At 33.7% G+C, this 23,716-nt stretch overlaps 1 long non-coding RNA gene across 1 annotated transcript; it reads left to right on the forward strand.

The window, feature by feature from the left end:
• The first annotated feature begins 7,535 nt into the window (after window positions 1-7,535).
• LOC143250464 (uncharacterized) lies at window positions 7,536-14,666 on the forward strand. The gene is made up of 3 exons (XR_013028200.1): window positions 7,536-7,673; window positions 13,148-13,243; window positions 13,843-14,666. It is a non-coding gene; the product is annotated as an uncharacterized LOC143250464 (long non-coding RNA).
• Window positions 14,667-23,716: the final 9,050 nt, after the last annotated feature.

The following is a 23,716-nucleotide window of genomic DNA, read 5'->3' on the forward strand; positions in this document are numbered from 1 at the left end:
ACAGGGTATTCACCCTGATCTTGAACTCTGTATTGGTGAAGTTGTGCTGCCTGTGGCCCCTGAAACAATGTTCTTGGGGCTTATCTTTGACCATAAGCTGACCTTTATACCACACATTAAGCAGCTACAGGTCAAATGTACAAGAGCACTGGACATCTTCTGTGTCCTCTTTTCCACCACTTGGGTGAATCGATGCTCTGTGCTAAAGATATATTGTGCTCTTATTCGACACGAAACTCAACTATGGATCATTGGTCTATGGCTCTGCCAGAACATCAGCCTTGAAGATGCTGGACCCCATTTATCATCAAGGACTTCTGCTCTGCACTGCTTTTGCAGTCCCCAGTTCAGAGCTTATACATAGTCTCATGAACCTTCTTTGCACCTCCGCTGTTTGCAACTGTCTTTACTATATGCTTCAAAACTTTGGTATTCCATACCAAAGCATCCCTGGGGTTGTGTTTTCCTTCTTCAGTAGGCCATACTTTTTCAGAACAGGCAATCTGCCATTGCTCCTTTGGCCTTCATGTCCAGGTTCAATTGGATGAATTGGGTCTGTCCTTGGATAACATTATTGTATCCACTGGTCAGCCCATCCCACTTACAGTCCCCAAATGTGACCTGTCTTTAAGTTATCTAAGAAAAGCAGACACTCCCAATTGGAAATACTGTCTGTTATTTGCTGAATATCTTTTGAACCATCCTTCTATTCCTATTTTTACAGATGGTTCGAAATCAGGTAACTGTGTAGGCTCTGCCATGGTTTATTGTGGTTCGATGGTTGCACACAGTATCCCATCTACAGCTTCTGTGTCCACTGCTGAACTATACGCCATTTCTCTTGCCCTGTATCACATAGAAACTAAACAGAACTCAAACTGCGCTATTTATACTGACTCGCTTCTTTCTGTACTGGCCCTGGAATCGCTTCACGTTGGTTCACACCCTGTTCTCGCCGATATACAAAACCAACTGGCCCATTTCTCTTTAACATCTACTTCTATCTAGTTTTCCCGAATACTGGGCCACGTTGGTATTCGCGGAACGAGCTCGCCGATACCGCAGCTAAATCTATCTGCTCTGTCACTATCACCACTGTGCCTGTTCCATACATGGACTATGGTCTTGTTTTCAAGGCTCGGCTCCATGCCAGTTGGCAGTCGACTTGGAGTGAGCAACGTAAAAACAAGCTTTTCCAAATAAAACCCTATATTGGATTTTAGCCGTCGTACTTCCGTAAGGATCGGAAAAGGAAGTTGTTCTAACTATACTACGCATTGGTCAGTTTTTAACTCATTGTTTTCTTTTATCTGGGACTGATGCATCAATGTGTTGTCTGTGTAACATTCGGGTCACAATAAACCACATTTTACTGTCTTGCCATTGTTACAACTCTCAATGACAGCACCATTTTAAACGTGGTCTGGCCCAACGTTTGTGCATAACGTAAGACAGTGTTATTGGTGATGGTGACACTGTCCACCTTGGAAATGTTTTTAGTTTTCAGAATCAAAGTCTACCTAGTTCGATTTGAAGTTTAAAAAATGGCCGTAACATCAAATAACGCGAAACCAGGACTGGAAAGGCCAACTTCAGGTGACTAATGCTGTTGTTTGAACTACCCGTTAGTCATCCCGGCGAGTTATTATTAAAACGTTTATTACTTTACTTTCTAAAAATGACCATAACGTCAAGTGACTCAGAACCAGGACTAGAAAGGCCAACTTCAGGTGACTGACGGTGGTTTTTGAACTTGCCTGTTAATCTTCCTGGCGAGTTACGATAATTACAATTATGCTACAGAAAGTCCTTTACAACTTGTGTTACTGTACTTTTTCTTTTACTGTTGTAGACTAAATGTAAACATTGGTTTTAATTCTGTTTATGTTTTTAACTTTTGTTTTACCTTAATTTTTTAATGCATTTTACTAAATTTACTTTAACTTTTACCGGATGTCTGGTGCAGAAAGCCTATCTGCTTTGTGACATCAAACCAACCAACCAACCTTCGTCCTTTTGTTCTGGCTGTTGATGCTTTTAGCGAGGATTGTAGTAACAGATACCTATATGTTTATCGTCCCATTCAACTTTTCCACCAAGTAATTTTAATCATCCATACTACTCTGTGTCAAGCTCTTCTGAATGCTCAGTCATGGTTCCCATGGCTTCTACAGCTCCATCTTATCCCTTCATAACTTCTTCCTATGTCTCACTCCCATTTTCATCAACTTCGATCACTGGTGCTTTATCCTGTCCTTCTTGTTCTCTGTCTTCATGCTTGCTTTTTTATGTGGTCCTTGACAAAGAGGTCAGGCTTATCATGGCAAATAGCTTCATTTTGAACTCATTTGACGTAAATGGAATGTTTTCTGCAGTTAGATAATAAGTTGAGGGCTTTCCACTGATTTATCCACTGTTTCACATATTGCAGATTTTCTTACCTGATTCTGTCTCCTCGATCTCAGGGTATCGGCCCGTCTTGTTCCAAACCTTTCATTTTCCCCGACACTATGGAATATTTACCTTTCCTAAGTTTACTTTGTTGATGCATTCCTGGCCCTCATGAAGCATTAATAAATACATTTAACAGAAGCTGTACCTCAACGTACAGAACGGATGAAGAGGTTATTATGAACCTGTCCCTCCCGTGTTTTTATACCCAAATCCCGACCAGACAGAGAGATTTAATGTCTACGATAATAAAAAATTAATAACATAAGTAAAATTAACCTACATACAATGTATAACTATCCAAATCGCCAGTGTATTAAGAAAACATAATTTTGTTCTTATTTTCATACCAGTTAACAAAATTAAAATAATACTTCCTAGCACTAAATATTAAAGATGTTAGAGAAAAAAGTTTATATATCAAGTTATGTATAAATGCAACACGAAATATACTGGTCAAACTAAACGTAATTTGAAATATCATCTTAACGAGCATAACCGTTATGTACGTGATAATAAGATATTAATTTATTTTCTTGTCGAGAACATTGTAAAAACAGGTTTTTCAATATACTGGCGTAAAACAGTAATTTTAAATGAACCTAACATTCGAAGTGAATTGAACATTTGAGTGCAGATAGAAATTCTGCGTAATTAAATAAAGATAAATGTTAGTTTGTAATAATACACAGTTTTGAAAAGTTACATTGATTGCTTAAGTACAGTACTTATACCACCCTCATAAACCACGATGAGTTCAATACCAATAAAACTACCCAATACGTGTAGTCTTTGCTTGTTGGTCATCGGTCAAATAAAAATGTTTAATATGCATTTTAAACGTTGATTTTGTTTTTATTCTAAAATTATATCTTTGCTATTGCTGTTATAGAAATAAAAAATGTAAATTATTCTGTCCAGTTTTGATTTTGAGAGAAAGATGGGTATACAGGAGTGTTTACTGCAGACATTATTATTTATTTTGAGACTTAATATTTCATGATTGTCCAGTTCTTTGTTTTTTCATAACAAGAGAGTTGAAAGATACTCATTTTGAAGGTGATAGGTATGACAACTTTGGTCACGTAACTCGGTAAAAGTAGTGCGTTGTGTTTACAATTCATTGTTATGGAAGCGTTCACTAATATTGTTGACGTCACGTTACTTGAATCTTCAGTAATTTTCTCTCTTTCGGGATTTAGGTAATCATATGTACCCTGGAGGGTCAGGTGCGCTTTGACCTCTTCCTCCTTCCTTTACTTGTATGATCATGCAGTGTAGGTTGGTATGGCTTTAGGGTCAAAGTGGTCTGAGTTTACTCCGACCCTTTCAGGGCAATATCCGTGTATTATTTTCGTAGATTTATTGATATGATTTGCCCTATCAGTAGGAAATCTAGTTTAATGGTGGCCTTTTTTCCTCTTTTATATATATATATATATTTAAATTTTTTGTGCTTAAAATATATTTTGATTGGGAGAGATGTCGAGGACTTTCTTCATCATCTATGCGGTACCTATCTAGTCGCATAATAATTCATTTGTTATCCAATTTTATCGAAATGCGTTATTGTACTATGTAGGAGTCTAACTACTAACGTTAGTATGTTTGAATATTTGTGAATGAAGTTAGACGATGTGGTTCTTGGAACTTTGTATGCTATTGTAAGGAGTGTGTTTTGTATTGTTTGCAGCTTGGTTTTTATTATTTTGTCACATTAATTCAAGCTGGAGCTGCATAGTCAGTTACTAGTCTATTATATGTTTTGTAAATTTTAGTGTATTGTCTGTTGATGCTCCACTGTTCTTGCCAGTTAGACTCTAGCATAGTTGGTTCTTCGCCAGACTTTACTTTTAATTTCATTTAAATGGTTATTCCATGCTAACTTTGAGTCATAGGTTAGACCCAGAAATTTTGGCAGTCTGTTTGTTTGTTTGTTTGTTTTTTGAAATTCGCACAAAGCTACTCGAGGGCTATCTGTGCTAGCCGTCCCTAATTTAGCAGTGTAAGACTAGAGGGAAGGCAGCTAGTCATCACCACCCACCGCCAACTCTTGGGCTACTCTTTTACCAACGAATAGTGGGATTGACCGTCACTTTATAACGCCCCCACGGCTAAAAGGGCGAGCATGTTTGGTGCGAGGAGGATGCGAACCCGCGGGCCGTGGCAGTCTGAAGTAGTGTTCCATTCATATATATTTCTGGCTGTACGTTTTTGAGTAATTTTCTCGTTACCGTTTAAATGAGTATTGTAAAATCACCGCCTTGCGTAATTTAGAGAAAGTTCTAGAAACTTCAGTGAATGAATCATTTATATGAATGGCGCACGAGTGCATATTAATTAATAAGAAAAATATGAGAAAACTAAAGAAGCAAACTTCAATCAGAAAACGTGAACTAGCGTGTGAATTAATGCTTGATATTTGAAAGTGTTTGTTTGTTTGTTTAGAATTTAGCACAAAGCTACAGAATGGGTTATCTATGCTCTGCTTGCCACGGGTATCGGAACCCGATTTCTAGCGGAGTGAGTTCGTAGACATATTGCAGTGCCACTGAGGGGCATTTGAAAGTGAGTTTAACAGTTTTATAGCAATAAGGAAAATAATTTAACTTGTCAAAGGGTGTTCTAAAGTAATTGTACCAGCCTGTGTGGACTTTGACGAAAAGAATACATTTATTTGATGTTCAAGATACGACTGTGGTAACCTACGGGGTAGCATAAGTGAATTATTAAAACAGATACTATTATAATCAAGCCCCCCGCTGGTAAAGCGGTAAGTCTACAGATTAACAACGCTAAAATCAGAGGTTCGATACCCCTCGGTGGACTCATCAGATAGCCCGAGGTGGCTTTGCTATAAGAAAACACACACATTATAATAAGATTAGATAAAAATAGTTTATCTTGTCAGTTGTATATTTATGTAACTGAACCAGCCTACGTTGACTTTTGGCAAGAAAATGTTTTACATTTATATTTTAAAACTAGTGGAGTATGTGCTGTCAATTTATTGTCAACACGTCACAGAGACCTACTGTAGAAGAACCTTAGTCCACTTATAACATAAAACTAATATTTTACTTTTATTCTTAGTTTATAAGAATCAAGTTGAAATAAATACACCCCTTCCCAATGGCAGCAGTCTGTCTGCGGATTCATACCGCTGGAAACTGAATTTCGATACCCTTGGTGGGCAGAGTACAGATAGCCCACTGTGTAGCTTTGTGCTCAATTTAAATCAGCCAATCAAACTGAAATAAATTTACCACACGCGAGATACAACAATGCTGTAATATTTCGAACAGGAAACAAATTGGCCATTACCAGTTAACGAGTGAATTTAATAAATTCTTCAAAAGTTTATGTATTTTTATGGCAGCTAATAAGTATTTCTACAGCCCTGTTTCAGAACTAATATCTACTGAAACCAACTGTATGTTGATTCATCAAATCGGTACACTTATTGTTATCTGTAGTACTCACGATATATCATGAAGTCTCAGGCATCTTAGGAGACTCAGTGCTATATCCACATCTAAGCTAACAGTGAAACATAGCCTATAATGTTATATATGTTATTTACAATGTCTTCAAATCCCAAACAAAAGAAAAATGGAGGAACTAATTTACCACATACATCTGCGGCTAAAAAAAAAATTTTGTCAGCCAAACTTATTGTTTGATGTACAACACTATTAATTGCACGCATCACAAGATATCCTACTAAATGTAAAAATAGTTCTTCTATTAAAATTTGCCTATTCTTTAAATTTGTTTTCGAAAAGAAAAACAAGCAATATTAAATATTATGATAACATTAAGCAATTTCCTACTATCCTGTGGAACTCATATGACTAAAATTCGGTCGTTTATTGACCTCACATCAAATAAACACAAGTCTAATCCAATATAAATTTAGAATTGAGTTCGAAACGATATTACTGAGCAACAATAAAATATTCTTATTTGAAAAAAACAAGTATTTAAATTAGCTTGTTAAACATTTAACAAAAAGCTGCGATTTTTGTTACTGGGAGGAAGCATAGTTTTCGAAAAAAGTGAATACATGACTTTATTAGGTTCTAGCAATCTTTCATAAATTATACACTTAGTTTATAAGACACAATCCCTGTTTTATCAGTTTTGCTAGTACATCTAAGTATGTCTCTGTTTGAGGATAAATGCATTTTTTTTCTTTTTGCTCATTTTATAATTTTAATCCAAAATTTAAAGATGACATTAATAAAGGGTCCCAATAACCAAATAGGATCAGCAGGTTTCTTCAAGGTAATCTCAAGAAGCGCTAGGACTAAACACTTTCTTAATTCTCTTTTCGGATACTTTATTTCGAAAGCTGGTTCTATATCTATTATTTTTGTTTCTGAAAACAAACGAAAAACATAGGTAAATCTATAACCTTCAAAGATGTTCGTTCCTGAAAAAATATGACTCATTAGTTAAAAATTATCCATTATAAAATGACCAATTTCCTGAACGAGAATGTGAAATTATGAACACTAAAAAGCACCCAGTACACAGCGACAAGTCTAAAAATTTAAATAGATAAAAAATTCGGCTTTCAATGCCTGTGGTGAGTACAGCACAGATAGTCCAATTGTGTAGACTGTACACACGTATCTTAAATTTAATAATTATTTTTCCATTAAAAGTTCAACATATAATAATTTTCTATTTCAAGAACAATTTTAATTCATTTAATATTTTACGTCACAAATTAGTGTTGCTAAAGGTATTTACTTTGAAACAATAAACTATCAAAATGTATAAATACATCTTTAAACGTAACATATTTAAAATATCACGGCATAATTTCAAATATTTTAGCACTTTATTCGTAATTATTTTATAAAAATTCAAATCATCAGTTACAATTTTAAAACTTTTCACATTTGAAACTCATTTTCAAGCACCTTTGCCTACCCATGTTAATAACGATCATACAGTTATTCCAAAAGTGAGATTAACATCCAACACCATTTTGAAAGAGTGACCCCAATAAAACTACCTTTAGACGGCTGGTATAAGTATTAGTACTTTAATTAAACTAAAGTACAGAACAACGTTTCGACTTTCTTAGGCCATCTCTACTTTATTTTGGAAATAAATTTTCACTTCAAGCGGGTTTTTGTCATCACGAAAAACTGCCTTTAATACGCACAATCCAGCCTAAAGCCTCCCGGCGATTCAACGCAAGCCTTAAGGTTTGTAATACTAAAAATTAGGGTTTCGATACTCATAGTGGATAAAGCACATTACACTAAAATAGTTTATAAGCAATAATTTTAAAACTTTAAAATACAAATCGCGTAAAGTGTAGTTGTCCGTTTGTTCACGTTCTAGAGTGACGCATTAACAGGCCTGGGTTTAAACTCGCCAAATAGGTGAAGAGATAGTTCATATTTTGCTGCCTAAGTGAGAAGATTCCCTTGAATATCTGTTGTCAACTGGAAAACAGCTTCCACACATATACTTTACAAAGCATTATTCCCACCAACTCAAAAATACTATACACAATAACATTAAAATACCCTACCAAACGAAAGGATCACATGTCGTCTATCACCACATTTCTTTTATTTTTATTTGTCCATTTCAGATTCAAAATCAAAGGTGCATAAAAAATAGCATATCAGGTTTACCCGTATTTTACGCCTTGTAAGAAGCGCTTTTTTTTTTAAATACCTTGTAAAATCCCCATGCGTCTTCCAAGACAAAAGTGATGGGTTAGCTTTGGGTCTACTCAAAACGGCCTCTTATACAGATCTTAATCTCAGTTCTTACCAATTACAAGTATTTTCAATAGCATAAAACATTCAATTTAACTAATATTGTCGATATACTGTAAAGAATGTGGTGTATTTAACAGTATTTACTCAGTAGATTAAAAAAGTCAAGGCTGGATTAAAGTGTTGGTTGCTGAGTCAAAATATTTTTATCTTAGAATTGTCTTTCCAAAATTAGGGTTTCTCTTCCACGATGTAGCGTCTTACAACTCATAAAATACGGTACCTATTGTCTTCCACAAGTCACTACCCAAGAGGCTCTTCGTTAACTACCAAAATTCGTCTGTGGGTGGGTGGGTTTGGCGTGTTATGGCGCAAAGCAACTAGGATATCTGCGCCTCGTCAGTGAAACTGCACGATAAGAGACAAAACAATCCCCGAAATAACATTTATACATGCAGTATAATATTTTAAATCTATAAATTTTAACCTTTACTTTTCTGAAATGGAAACGCTTTTAATTTATATACAGCACAATACTTTACATTTCTTTTATTTCGTCATCCAGCCCAACTGACGAGTTCTGAGATTGAACAAGGGCCTGTTGGTCAGTAACTTGTGAGAGACTGAAACGGATTTGCTAATATATATTTATTTTTAAATCGCCATTTGTTTCTGTTAAATATATATTTAGAAGTGCATGTGTATGTCTCCGGATTTACAACGCTAAAATCAGGGGTTCGATTCCCTTCGGTGGGCTGAGCAGATAGCCCGATGTGGCTTTGCTATAAGAAAACCAAAAACAAACAGAAGTGCATGTAACTTGTAGTTTAAAATCTGTATTGCGATATTCTCGTCTATTCACTAGAGTTACAGAAGGTTCTCAAGTGTAAGAATCAACAATATATAAATGTGTATGTAAATGATAGTATTGTTGTTTTAGCTGAAATTTCTAGAATTATGTCTATCGCTTATAGAAAGTAAATGGCCACGTGGTTAGGGCGCTTGATTCGACCCTCAGGTCCTGGGTTCGAATCCCCGTCACACCAAACATACTCGCCCTTTTAGTAATGGGGGTGTTATTAGGTACGTCGAATTCCACTATTCTTTAGTAAAAGAGTAGCCCGAGAGTTTTACACTACTGAATTAGGGACAGCTAGAGCAGATAGCCCTCGCGCAGCTTTGCGCGAAATTCAAAAGAAATAAACAAAATGAAAGATAACCAACGCAACGCACAAAGAGACATTATATATTATTGGTTTGCTATGGTTGGTATACTATAAACCTCGAAAGCTATAACTGTGATTAAAGCTTATTAATTAGGAATATGTATAGGTTTCGAGCATTACAAACCGTTTAACTTCCGCGGATGAACGTCGGACGTTAGTATTTTTGCGAAGACATTATATAATTTCAGAGGTGAAAACTCACGTGTGATCAGCGAAGAGCTTGCTAGCTAACCGTTATGTGAATTTTACCTATATCAACTCAGAATTAATTCGCTTATCGTAAACCCTCGATAAAATATCCAGTTCCAGAGCAGATAGCTTGGTTTGTTTGAAAGTAAGCACAAAGCTATACAGTGGGCTATCTGTTCTACACCAGATAGAAGACTCAATATTATATGTTTGTGAAACTTTTGTATCTAAATCTTTATTTGTAATAACCGTATAACCGTTATAACTTATATTATTATTTATATATTGAAATATACTGTATGAAGAAAGAAAACTGTGTATCGATCTTGATGGAAAATATTATATATTGGATACATATCGACATCTAATAAAAATCTAAATCTAAATTATCATTTAACTCTTTGATGTCGAGAACACCCACTTGTAGAGAAAATATATATGTAAAATGGTTCGTTTGGGTTGAGAAAATATTTTACGTAGAGGAGCGAACAACGTTTCGACCTTCTCCGGTCATCGTCAGGTTTTACAAACATATAATATTGAGTCTTCTATCTGACGATGACCGAAGAAGGTTGAAACGTTGTTCGCTCCTCTACGTAAAATATTTTCTCAACCCGAAAGAGCCGTTTTTACATATATATCATTTAACTCAGTTTCAGGCTATTTGAAATTGTAATACATAACATAGACATGTACAGATCCCATGCGCTATGTTAATATACTTATGGTTAAGGGGAATGTGAAAAAAAAAAAAAATCTGCAGTTTATGTGATTTTATCATAAATTCTGGGTCCATTGGTTTCTGACAGTAGTAATAGGTTTTGGAACTTGAACTGTCTGTTATTGTTAAAGGCTTCGTAATAGAAACCAATACGTCTTCTTCTTTTTGTTTAATTAACCTTTAAAGTTCTCAAACGTACTAATGGTTTCTAATGCATGATAAATCATCAACGTTTAAATCTAACTTAATAGAATAATACCATATCTACATAATAGTAATTGCTCTAACCTAACTAGGCCTAAAGAACAAAATGCTTCGTTGACATTCGTATAATTATATGTATATAAAGTAGACATAACGTTTAACTTAATAGAAATACTATTTTACACTTATTTTAATTAAACCAATTAGTTATTAAACTATTTATGTGTTATGTATTGATGAATTACTACACCTTTTACCAAAAAAGCTGACTTATAAAAGTTAAACTTACTTTGTGATAACTCGAAGTAAGCACTTTTTGGATCAATTTTTACAATTCGCTAAAGTAAATTGTCAAAACCAATAAATAAAAGAACAAAAAATGTTATTTTTAGAATATTATTATTATGCATTTTCGCTTTATTAATCATTGCTATTCTTAGATGGGCTCTTTCCAATTATTCAGAAACGAATAAAGCAAAAATCTATTCCAATTAATAAAAATAGAGTTTTACGGTATCATTCTGCACATCTACATTGTCGTAAATAACTCCGGCATGGCCAGGTATGTTAAGGCGTTTTACTCGTAATGAGGGTCGCGGTTTCGAATCCCGTCGCACCAAACATGCTCGCCCTTTCAGCCGTGGGGTCGTTGTAACGTGACGGTTCATACCACTATTCGTTGGTAAAAGAGTAGCCCAAGAATTGGCGGTGGGTGGTGATGACTAGCTGCCTTCCCTCTAGTCTTACACTGCTAAATTAGGAACGGTTAGCGGCCCTTGAGTAGCTTTGCGCGAAATTCTAAAACAAACAAATATTTAAGGTGTTTTTTTTTCATTTGCATTTACGACGATTTGGTGACATTAGGATGTGAACTACATAACCTTAGCTTCACAATCTGATACAATAACCACCGGTTCATGCTCAGCCAAATTTTGAATCAACTATTTACTTGTATTTATACAATTAATATCTACATTCGTAATTTAGCTATAAAATGTATATTCACTGTTAAGAACTAATGTCATTCCTGCAGCCCACTTCCTTTGTATCAAAAGTAGGCATCTGTCAAGTGATCTGAAACACGATTGACTGTTCTGCTGCCATGGGACATTTGATAAAGGAGTGGCTTTCCATATTTAGAGTTTATGCCTTTTTTTTTTTTTTTTTTTACAACTGGAGATACCAAAGAAATTTTAGAAGTTTTTTTTTAATTCAATGTACTAATTACATTTTAAGACGCTACTCTAAAAAGGTTTGTTCCATGGTATCTTTAACATAATTCTTGATAGCATTGAAGTCCATGGTCACACAGACCACTCCATTTGTTTAATTCCCACTTTTTCAAGGTATTTGTTGAGCAGTGTTTAGTACAGTGAGGGCAGAAATTATAACTTATCACACCAAAAGCAGGATCAATTGCACTAGCATATAGTAGAATGAGGAGCCATACCAGACTTCCACCAGTGCTATGTGTATTTTTTTTCTTATATGCAAAGCAAGCTTGAATCTGTTTCCAGATTATTCTTAAATGAATGTACCCCTGTTATGTATCTATGGGGTGAAGCATAACTCATTCATGTCTACATGGTTCATTGAACAGATTCTTAGCTTAGTATCATTGTAGGTAAGCTGCTTGTACATTTCTGTGGACACAATGTACCTCATCAGATGAATAGCTTAATACAGACCAGTCTTGTGAAGTCTGTTTCTAACCAACTTTACATTGACATGTTATTCACTTACAGTTGTAATCATCTGAACCAATCTCAATTAATGTATCCATGATTACATTGAGTTCTAGCCAACAGATAACTGTCTGCTGCATTTCTTTTCTCTAAGTGTTTGAATAGCTGTATGGTTTAGAAGCTTGTAACAAATGCAGACGTTTGTAGCCAACTTATAACAAAGTGAAACATATTTCTTGGGGGTCATCAGCACTAGTTTTTAAATCATTTTCATAGGTTTAATGTTACTATATGTTCCAATTATCCTTTCTTTTGTACAGCATAGATACTGGACAATTAAGTATTTAAGAACAATGACAGACTAGACAATAGAAAACAAAGCTTTAAGTTTAACACTTGCTTTTTTGTAGGAATGCTGTCCTTTAACTTTTACTGCAATGAGAACATACATGTTCCCCTTTAGAATACTGTCATGAACATTTGCAATTCCTTTACCACCATGATGAAAGGATATCTACTTTCAGAGTTACCAAAATTTATCAATTTGAAACTACTAGTAATAAATTAAATATTAAAACATAAATAAATATTTTCTTTATTGTGTATTTATAAATATTCATGTCACTAATAGAATTATTTTTAAACATGTGAGGAAAGATGTAATCAACTTGCCAGTGAAATCATCACTGTATGGTCAACAGTCACTACTTCTGCAAGGAATTTCAGCTGCAATGAATATGGATATCCACCAAACATATACAATTTGGCTCTTATTTTTAATCTTTTTGAATAACAGCTACAGATTATGACATACAATAGTATGTTACTCCTTTCATGATTTGATCCAAATCATTGTTGAAGTTTATAAGATGATATTGTATGATGCATATAGTTTTCTCAAATAGTGAACTTCCTACCATACAGGTGAAGGTGATAATGGCTGACATATACTATATACAAAAGCAGCTCCTTCTTTGTTATGCAGTATTTACATCCAGAAGCCGTCAACATACTACTAGGGTAAGTGATCGCCTTTTCCACTCAATTTGCATTTGCAATAATATCACTCAAACTGTACTATTATTGGCATTAATATAAATTGGGAATGGATAGTCTTATCTAGGATAATCTAATAACAAAGCTTTACTAAAGCAAGTTTCAGAAAGTGAAATACTAGATCAACATTTGCAATCCATTTAAAATTCACTTATGTTTTAGTCAAGCAGAAAACAATGCAGTTATCTTGTAACAGCTAGTCACAAACATCAATAACATGGTTTAGGTTTTGTTTCATCAAGTATTAAGAATAGTTTTTGACTAAAGTGGAACCACTCTAAAGCAGCCACCTTCAGGACTGAGAGAAACTGGCCTGATTAGAGGGTTCCACTGCACATAATTAGGGATTATGTAAACAAAAAAGGGACTGTGATTGAATGACCGCTTTCAAGGGGTGACCGAATCTGAGGGGTGGCCGCTTAGAGTGGTTCCACTATAGTTGGTTTCTGCAGAATCTGTAACAACTCCATACATAACTTCTGGAATATAACTAATTGCAAATTTTTCTGCTTTCTATTTGAAGTCTGCTTTGTTTCATATATCCATTGATGGACTCTTCTTAGATATACTGCAACAGAATCATACATGTGAAAGGTGAAGATATCATCTAGAAGAAGCATCTATCTTACTGCAACCATCTCAGTCTTAGCTCCATCAGGCATTTTAAAATGAGAGATTCTTTACATATGAAAAAACACATGGTAAGAAATTCATACCACCCATCTCAACCAGTCTTGTGTCTGTGAAGAGTACAATAGCTACAAATTACTCTGATTAAAATTTGTTTATCAGGGTGATTGCTCTTATCAGCACTTCTATTAAAATATAAAAATTTACCAATGCCAATGTATCAATTTATGTTATTTTAACAGTCAGGACAAGCTGGTAACTGCTGAATTAATTCATTCAATTTTAATAAAATATGGTGTCTAATAATAATGTAATATGACAGGATGTTTCTACAGAGATTGTTTGTGAAAAATTAATGAAATTTCAAGGCACATGATAAGTAATTCTCATAAGTAACAGCTTATAAGCATGATGGGATGTTAGAGTGATTGTGCCTTTAAGGCACAAAAGGCTGTTGAAGCAGTTTTTGTTCAATTTGATTCGTTAATACCAAGAAACTATCTTTATTGTGATAATTCATCAGGCACCTTCTAGCATGCCCAAACATTTATTTATTCATAACAGTAGAAACATGTCAGTGTGTATCATCCACTCACTCACCATAAAGTTAAATAGGATTTTTGTTATTCTTGTATTAACCAGGGGTTTGACTTCAATATCAGCCTCCTTATGAGCACTTCTTCAAGCTCCATCAAGTCCTTGGCAAGTTGGGCTGACAATAAATCTTTGGACACAAAATGTTTCAATACTAGATCAGTTAAGCAATTATTTCTATTTCTTAGTTAGTCATTAATCAGCATTAACAAAAATGTCACATCACTTTCTTTGTTATTAAACATTTTCATATTATTAGCATATTTAAACACTTTATGAAACACAATAAGCAAAAACAACTTTCTAAATAGTTTATGAATAGGAAAAAAACGTTCCTTTATTGTGTAAAACTGACATTTATGACCACCATATACAGTTATTTGCTGAAAGATCCAAACTTTTGTTTCACAAAATGTTAATAATAATAAGTAATTTTACTTTTTTATTGCAAATACTATATATGAAAGCATATAAGAGAAACTTATATTAAGTATAGCAAAGCAAACTGGAATATTCTTAAATCAAAGTAAAACATAATTACTCAAACCTTTATTACTAGATTAATAACGGCTTATGGAAAATATAGATTGGACAAATATATCCAAAGAAGTTTAAAAAACAAACTTCAAAAGTTTATTTTATTGCAATGCCCACCAATGTTGGATGACCAAATATTCCCATAAACGTTCCAAATGGTTTATATAATTTATTTTGAGAGACATTAGAAAATCCAGCTTCTAGCACAAGAGCAGAAGTGTCCCTTGTCAGATTACAACCATCAAACACAATCCCCCAAATTGGGTTAACAATGTTTTGAGCCAATCTTTTCCAACTTCTTTCATGGTGCACATGTTCAATGTATAAAATATTCCATCCTGAAAAGATAAGAAAACCTTCTTTTACATGTAAAAATAAAAATTTTGTATATAAAAACAACAATTGAATTAAACAAGTTTGTTACTGATTGCTTCTGGTAAAGCTATGGAGATCAGATATCAACTGCTATAATAGTTATTAACCTATATGATCACCTAAATCTAATTATCAATTATATACTAATAACCAACTGTTTCCTTAAATTTTGGCTAGTAATTTGCTGCTACGTTCAAGGACGTCCGTAGAAGGGGGTAGGTCTTCCCATTAGAACATGAAATAACTTATTATCACATGTTTGTCAGCAAAATTTCTTGAAAACAACTGAATGTAATGGAATGAAAGTTGTTATACATTTTAAATTTTGACCCTTCTTAGACATGATTAGTTTTTGGACAATTAAGGTCACTAAAATAAAAAAAATTCCTGTCTACTAACATGGAGACTGATTTTTTTCACACTATTTTTTCTCTGTAGTTTAGTCAAAATGAATGGATTTTGGTGAAACTTGATGGACTTGTATATAATATTATACCTTATTGTTCTGCCCAAAATGATCCATGTATGTTGATAACAACAAAAATATGGATGCACTTTCATATTTTTTGAGAGCCAAATATGATCAACACTGCAAAGCAGAACTTTTTCTTAATGTTTTAAGAGGTGTGTGTGAATTTTCCCATTTTTAACAATATGTTGACTAAAAGTGTTATCAGTTAGATATCTGTAAAAATATTTTATAATTCTGTTTCTTATGTTTATAGGGGTTATTTTAGTAGTATTCCAATTTATCAAATGGCCTTCACCTTTCGTATGATGGGGTACTGCAAATAGGTCGATATTACCAAAGTTTTATTATCCATTGTCCTTGAGCTCTTAACTTGGTTGTTCCTTTTCTTTTCCAACATATTGGAACTCACCTTCACAGAGAATGTTGTATTTTTTCTTCACTAGGTCTTTTTAATTTACTTGGTGTTTACTAACACGTTGCATTACATTGTGGTTTCTTAATACTGTTCTGATTTTATATTGTTTACATATCCTCTGTATGTTTTCAGAAATACTTCTTTCTGATATAGTGGAATATGAATGTACATCATGTTGTTTTCTTCCTTTTTATATTTTCAGTGTTTACTTTTTTTTCTTCTTTATTGCAAGTTCTGAATATCTACTATTAAAAGGGTTTCAGTGATATGTTTTCTTCCATCTTCCTGGTTTCTTCTGTATATAAAAAATTTTTTTCATTCTATAAACTAGGTAGTATCCAACACCTTTTGTACTTACACTGTTGGGGTGGTTTGATTTATCAATACTTGTGGGTTTCTTGTGAAACGGAATGAAAGTTGTTAGACATTTTAGGTTATGACCCATCTTAAAAGTGATTAGTTTTTGGAGAGTTATGTATCTTGGTAAGCATCCCACCAAAGAATGAGAGTTTATTTTTTCCTTTTTACATTTAGATTATATTATGGAATCTTGTTTGTTCAACTGGGCCATAAATTCTTGAGTCAAGTCCATAGAGTGTCACCTCATTCCAATGTAACAACAACTTATCCAGTTAAAATATAGCAGCACCAAATGGCTATTTTGAGAGTGTTAACTTTGAAATGCTCCAAGTAGAAGTTAATGAATACTGATGATAGGGGTGAACTCACAGCTAGGCCTTCTTGTTCTTGGTAGTATTTATCTTCAAATTGGAAGTAGCTTGTGTGCAACACAGAAGACTGCACATTTTTGTTATTGTGGAAACTGACTCTTCAGTGCTTTCCTTTGTATTTCAGTCATTTTCAAGTTGTTTGTAGTTTGCCAGAGTTGGTATGTTAGCAATGAAGTTGGGCACAAACTTGTTTGTGTCATATGAGGTTAAAAAATGGTTACTTTCTTTAACATATGAGGGTGTTTTACCTGTTCATAGTAATATTATATATATACACACACACCACATATCTAGCTCAGAGGTGGCATGGAGAATCTCTGCAATCAGCTATGACTAGAGAGGGTAGAATTGTTCATGAAGTTTAGGTTATTCACAGTATGTGGATTGGTGCTGTGGTGTGCTGTTGTTTGATTCTGTTCCAATTGCTTTTTGATGTTTCTTAAGTAGATGACTAATTCACAGTTCTGTGTTAGAAAGTGAGTTAGACCTGGTCTTCATGTAGTGACTGTCTTCAACTAAAGTTTAAGTGTATTTTCTTCTTGTCCACGTCCACAATTACAGTAGCATTCTTTTTGTTTGCTGGTAGAATTACCATAGTGTTATCTTTTTTGTTATGTTTCTGAAAACAGTTTTTTCTGAAAGAGTGGTATTACAGAGGGGGGGTCAGTACATTTCATGGCTTTTTGAATTGCTGTCTTTATTCTTAATTCCCCTGGTAGTCTTTAATTTGTGTATTTTTCTGGCTGTAACTATATCTAAGGCAAGTAGTTTGTTATGTGTTAGGGAAAGTTTAGGCCTTTTCTTTGTACACTTTATTCAGATATTATTAATGGTCAATTATTTAAATTAAAAATGCTATGATTAAGTGTGCCAATAATATTAAAAAGCTTCTTGTTTTGAGAATCAATGAATGAATTTAGTTATTTATGTGAATTTCTTCAGTAAATGCTAGTGACACAGTGGCCATCACAGCAGTGGCAACATTGGCCACATTATCCTTTCATATTTGCTTCTCAATGTGCACGTTTTCTATCACAAATTGTGATGACATACCACTTATTTCAGAGTCTAAGCTATCACTCAAATATATGTAGTATGCACACGAGGGGAGGGCGTAATCACTTAGCATACCTATGCACTTTAGGACAAGATAAGTATGAGAGTTTTTAAGGAAATATGCACTGGTATTGATTCTTTAACATGAAATGAAATCTTATTCATGAGAGAAACCATTGATTCTTTACTATTTAATTGTCTATTTCAATGTAGGGGTCACATCTCACTATACTGGCAATGCTGTTTCTTGTAGATGCTTTTATCAGTTATATTTTCTATTTTTAGCAATTTTTTTACTTGTCCTCCACTGAACACAAATTTAATGTTGTACAGCTCAGATCAACTTTTGAATGAAAAAAACAAAACAACCTATTTTCAACCATTTTTTTAAATAAGAAAATTATTTTGCCTTTTTCTTGTTATTAAAACAAAACATTGTTTATGTATCATTGTACACAAAAGAGAAAGGGATACTAGAATCCTCATTTTATTGTTTATATAGCATATGGATGGCATCTAACATGCAATCTCCTTCTACTGCTGGTGCCATGCAACTAATTCCATAAGCTAATCACTTTAAGATTAAACTGCCAGTAAGAACACCTTTCCATGTCCAGAATCATCCTCTGAACCAATTCTAATAGGTACTATGCTTTTGTCAACAAACTGGAGATAAGTAATGACCAACGTGAACCGTACCTCAGTACAGCTTTAGTGCAAAATCCTAAAGCTGTACTGCATGGCTTAATAAATCAAAATGAAGTTTTTGCTTAAATTTTTTAAGGAAATATAAGACAATATAAAGTAACCTTTTCAACGAACCTGGCTCTCTTTACCTTGAATTCAGCAAGCATTGTGTTCTTGTATTTCCCATCTCCATACAGCTTTAGGGAGTGGTCTCTTAGTTTTGCCAGTGCTAGACTAGAATTTCTCAACTTGGCATTGCAAATCATGCATTGAGGACGCTGACTCCCATTATGTTCTGTTATACATGTGAATCCACATTGTACGTATTCGTCTGACCACTTTCTGTTTTTTTGCTCGACATAGTTAGTATGAAGGGATTGAAAGATTAGGAAAAAAACCACAAATGATGCACGATTACTACAGTCACAAGTCAACTGCTAAGTGCACAAAGTTCCCTGCAGCACAGATATCAAGGCCAAGTGATGTGATGTGATCAGCCACAGCCAATGATGGCCAACTGGAGCCTGACATCATGAATCATATGAGTGGGGTGATCGGAATGGACACACACAGTGTGTGTGTCTTGATCTCCGCTGAACCCCTGAGACTGACTCACCAAACCCCTGAGGTTTGATTGAACCCAGGTTAAGAACCACTGCCCTAGGTGAATTGGCATGGAATGACCTATTAGCAAGTTCATAAGACCTCTTTTCACTCTTTCCAGAGCTATGACTGTACTTTTAAACATGTTTTTGTCAGCTGTACTGTTAATGTTGTAATTTATTTGTTAACTAGAGGAAGCTGTGGTATCTTAGAATTTACCGTTTACACACTCCTATAACTCTCTAGCACAAGGTTTAGTTACATAAATGGGTCAGTGAAGTCCTAAATTGGTAAAGTTAGTTGAGTTTTAAGTTAGGTGTGAAGTTACTTTTTAACAGTTAAAATCTTAAATTGATTGTTTAATTAAATTTGTGAACTTTTATGACAAAAACCCCACAATATTACTTAAAGGTTGCAATTTCTCATAAATGGATGGATAATGTTTTTTCATCATTCTCCAATATTATTTTCTTCTATACTTATAAAGTGTTAACTACAGAGCCCAACTATTTTACATATCAGGATTGAATTTGGGAATATAGCTCTTCTGACAGAAAGTATAATAAAGATTCTTATTCCACAGTACAGTGATAATGAATGTTATATCCCTGGCTCATGAAATACGTTGAAAGCTTCTAGTCAGTAAAATTATCTAGACATCAAACCAATGCAATGAGCTGTATACTACAATGCTGATTAAAATATTTCTGTTGTTTGTATTTGAAGGTACACCAAACCTTCAATCTTTTCATTTGAGATTATACACATCTGTTATTGACCTACAAATCTGCATGTTCATTCACTTTGGGTGTATACTGCAAAACCCAAAAATCTGTGACTATCAGGCCTTTGGAATTCTTGGTGGTCACAACAAGTAAGTGGATTGATTTTACATTAGTCCCTGTATTATTGTTAGAGATTTAACATAATCTGTAAACTTACATCTACAATGAATTACTAAGTGGGAAAATCTATAAAGAAGTATTAACGAAGAAATAGTGATTTCTTCTTGTAATGTAGACTGATTTTTTTTCATAATTTAAAAAACATGCAAAGAAAAACAATGTTACAATACACATGTATACTGAGGTCTCTCTTGAAAGATGTATATTATACATTTTCAATTAATAAAGTTTCTTCAGGTAAACATTTAAATAAAAGGAAAATATAGATAACCTCTAATAATATGATTAACAAGTGTAACTTGGTCTTGGAAGTGTAATGTGCTAATTTTGTGTCATTTTACCATTAGTCTTTCCTTATATCCATCTGGTTCTTGTGCTAAGAAGCATAATAACTGTATGTTAAAATTAATTAAAGTTTTATGAAAAACTTGTCATGACCAATTCTGTATTTGCTACAGTTGTCCATTCCATATACATAAAATTACTCTGTCCTTGAAATTGAGTACAGGTGTCATGTTCATAACCTAGGTTCATGATACAAGTAGTACATTATTCTACTGATTTGAGCTAAAAATAAACTGCTTTGTAGTTCAACTGATCAGAAATGTATAACATTTATTTCACTGTTTTTCAACTTGAAGAAAATGTCATATCTTGCAATCATTTATATTGTATCGTTTATGCTACAGAATCCACCGAAAATTTTTTTTTTCATTTTCAGGTATAATAAATATAGCGATAAAACAAGTTTTATAAGACTCAAGAGTTACAATAATCAGACTTTTTTGGACAAAGCCAGATTTTTTGGCTTCTGTCACTTTTAACTCTTTGGAATGTCTAATTTTTTGTGAGATTGCATGGGTATAAATTACAAATGTTATAACTGATAGATAAATTATCATAGCTTTTGAAAAATGTTTGAGGCACTTGATCTCCAACAAGCGATATTATTATTAATATTAATTATTATAAACATACTTGTTACTCACCACTGCAAGAACTCGTCTTATTTCATTAAGAACAGATTTCACATCTCTCACCATACACAAGGCATTTGTAGAAATTACAGCGTCCACACACCCACCCTCTACCTTTGAAATGTCTTTGGGTTCTCCCTGTATGAAATGTTCTAATAATAATACAGAGTGGGTTAAGTTCTCAGCAAACAAAGCTCTGTTATGCAGATTTGGTTCTACAACGATTATGTAAGAATTATTTGGATAGAAGTTTAAATTATCACCGGTTCCTGGGGCAACTTCCAATATTCGAATTACCCCAACGTTTCTTAATTTCCAGTCTTTTGATTTAAGGTTGTGAAGAACACGAAACAAACGCTTTTTTATTTCGTACATTCCATTTGCACGAGTTCCTTTAACAGACAAGTATTTAATTGGACAACAAAACCTTTTCCTAAAGCAATGGAATTTTTTATTAAACAATGTTATAAACACAATAAATATCAAAACCCACAGATAAAAACTTTCCCACAAAAACAGAGACAATGAAGCGTCAATACTACCCATTTAGATTTTTCAGAATCAAAATCTCTAATAATTCGTGTTTTAGCGATACTTAAACTTCCACGTGACTAACAATCCACAATGTTTACTTTATCAGTAATATCTATGATTCAATAAATTTGTGCAACAGTTACCTACTGGTCGAAACTTGCAACATAAAAACTATTAAATAATTTATATATTTTGATTAAAAAAGTTCAGAAAAAAAGGTCTTTATACTCGAGATATACATATAAAATAATTTTATTTTGTAACTAGCATGTCGCCTTTGCAGTTTTATCAGAGTTAATATACTCGTACACAACTGTCTAGCCGGATTCCAGTTGGTACAATGTTATTTTCCGGCACTCTTCTAGAAAGTCTATTTGTTTTTCTATCCATGCAAGTTTGTTTGTATGCACAAGGTATACTAGTTGTTCTAGTATTATAACGTTTTTGGTTGATTGTTGGAATGTTTTGCTGCTTTTTAAAATTTTTAGTGCACACTCAAGGGATTTACAAATGCTGATAAAAAACTAAGAAAAAACGATCTTGATGCTCCAGATATATATAAAACGATTTTTTTTCATCAACGTCCGCAAAGACGAAATGTTGGGTAAAATGAAAACAATTATATATATATATATATCTAGAGTATAAAACTCCGTCTCGCATGCACTACAAATTTTGAAAAACTTACGTAATTCATAAATGTAATTAAAAAAAAAGCTGTATGAATAGCACTGGACTATAACAAATTGCTACTGGATAAAATTCAAATAATGTGGAGTAATTTGATGGTGCTGATTAAAAAATATATATAGTCATAATTTGTCCATCACTTCTAGATTTTAAGTAATTGTAATATCTCAGTATTTTATCATCACAATGTGAAACACTACACGATCGACTCAGCACAATACATTTATGATGTGAAAGTAAGTTTACTGGGAGATTCTAATAAGAGGTATACATTTTTATAACTTCAAACATTGATACAATGCCTATTGTTCCAAATATATTGTTCATATATGCTATTTTTCTTGATATAATTGCTGTATATTGCACCAATTTTGTTTTATTCCCACGCTCACCTGCTCAGTTTACTAGAATAGTCGAGCATAAAAGCAACAGAGTCAGACGCTTTTCTCCATACATATGATACTCCCAATGGGAGAGAAAAAATCCCGTTTTCAAAGGGTCTCTCCCGACCTTCCGTTTAAAATAAAAATGAGTATTTGTGCCCTTCCTTTGTACGTAACTCTTATTTTACTATAAATTTCCTCATGAATTTTATATTTCTCCATCTTATGTAATGCTGATAATAACAATCAAACATCACCGCTATTAGCGATTCCATTACTGCAAAATGTGTCATTAATCATGAGCACATCTTATACCAATATCATCGAGTTGCTTTCCAACTAGCAGTGTCTCTTCGACACTCAGTGTGATTGTGAAGAATTTCTTGAAATTTCAAGGGAAAACTTAAGCTACCAGGTGGAAAGATGCAGTATGATCTTTTTCACCAAATGAGCAAGGTGATGTTTACTCTTCCCTATTCAAATGCTGACACCGAGAAGATATTTTCCATCTTGAGATTCCAGAGATAACCCAGATGAAAAGACCATTCACAGACTTCTCAGTGTGAATATTAACCACTCTTGTGATTGTTTTGAGTACAATTCAGGAACCGATATTGTGAGGGCTGCCAAAAAGTGCTTGCACCACCTACAAAGACCAATGTACAAATACATCTTGATGGATTAATGCTATACTCGGAATTACCGATCAATGCTTATAAGATAGATGATATTGTGATATGTATGTTGACTTGATATGTGACAGATTTTATTATATTGTGATATGTATGTCGACATGTGATAGATGACAATAAATTTCATGCATTCAATTTCTTTGTTTATTTAAAAAC

This window comes from Tachypleus tridentatus, chromosome 5 (assembly GCF_004210375.1).
Source record: "Tachypleus tridentatus isolate NWPU-2018 chromosome 5, ASM421037v1, whole genome shotgun sequence".
Classification (NCBI taxonomy): Eukaryota; Metazoa; Arthropoda; class Merostomata; order Xiphosura; family Limulidae; genus Tachypleus; species Tachypleus tridentatus.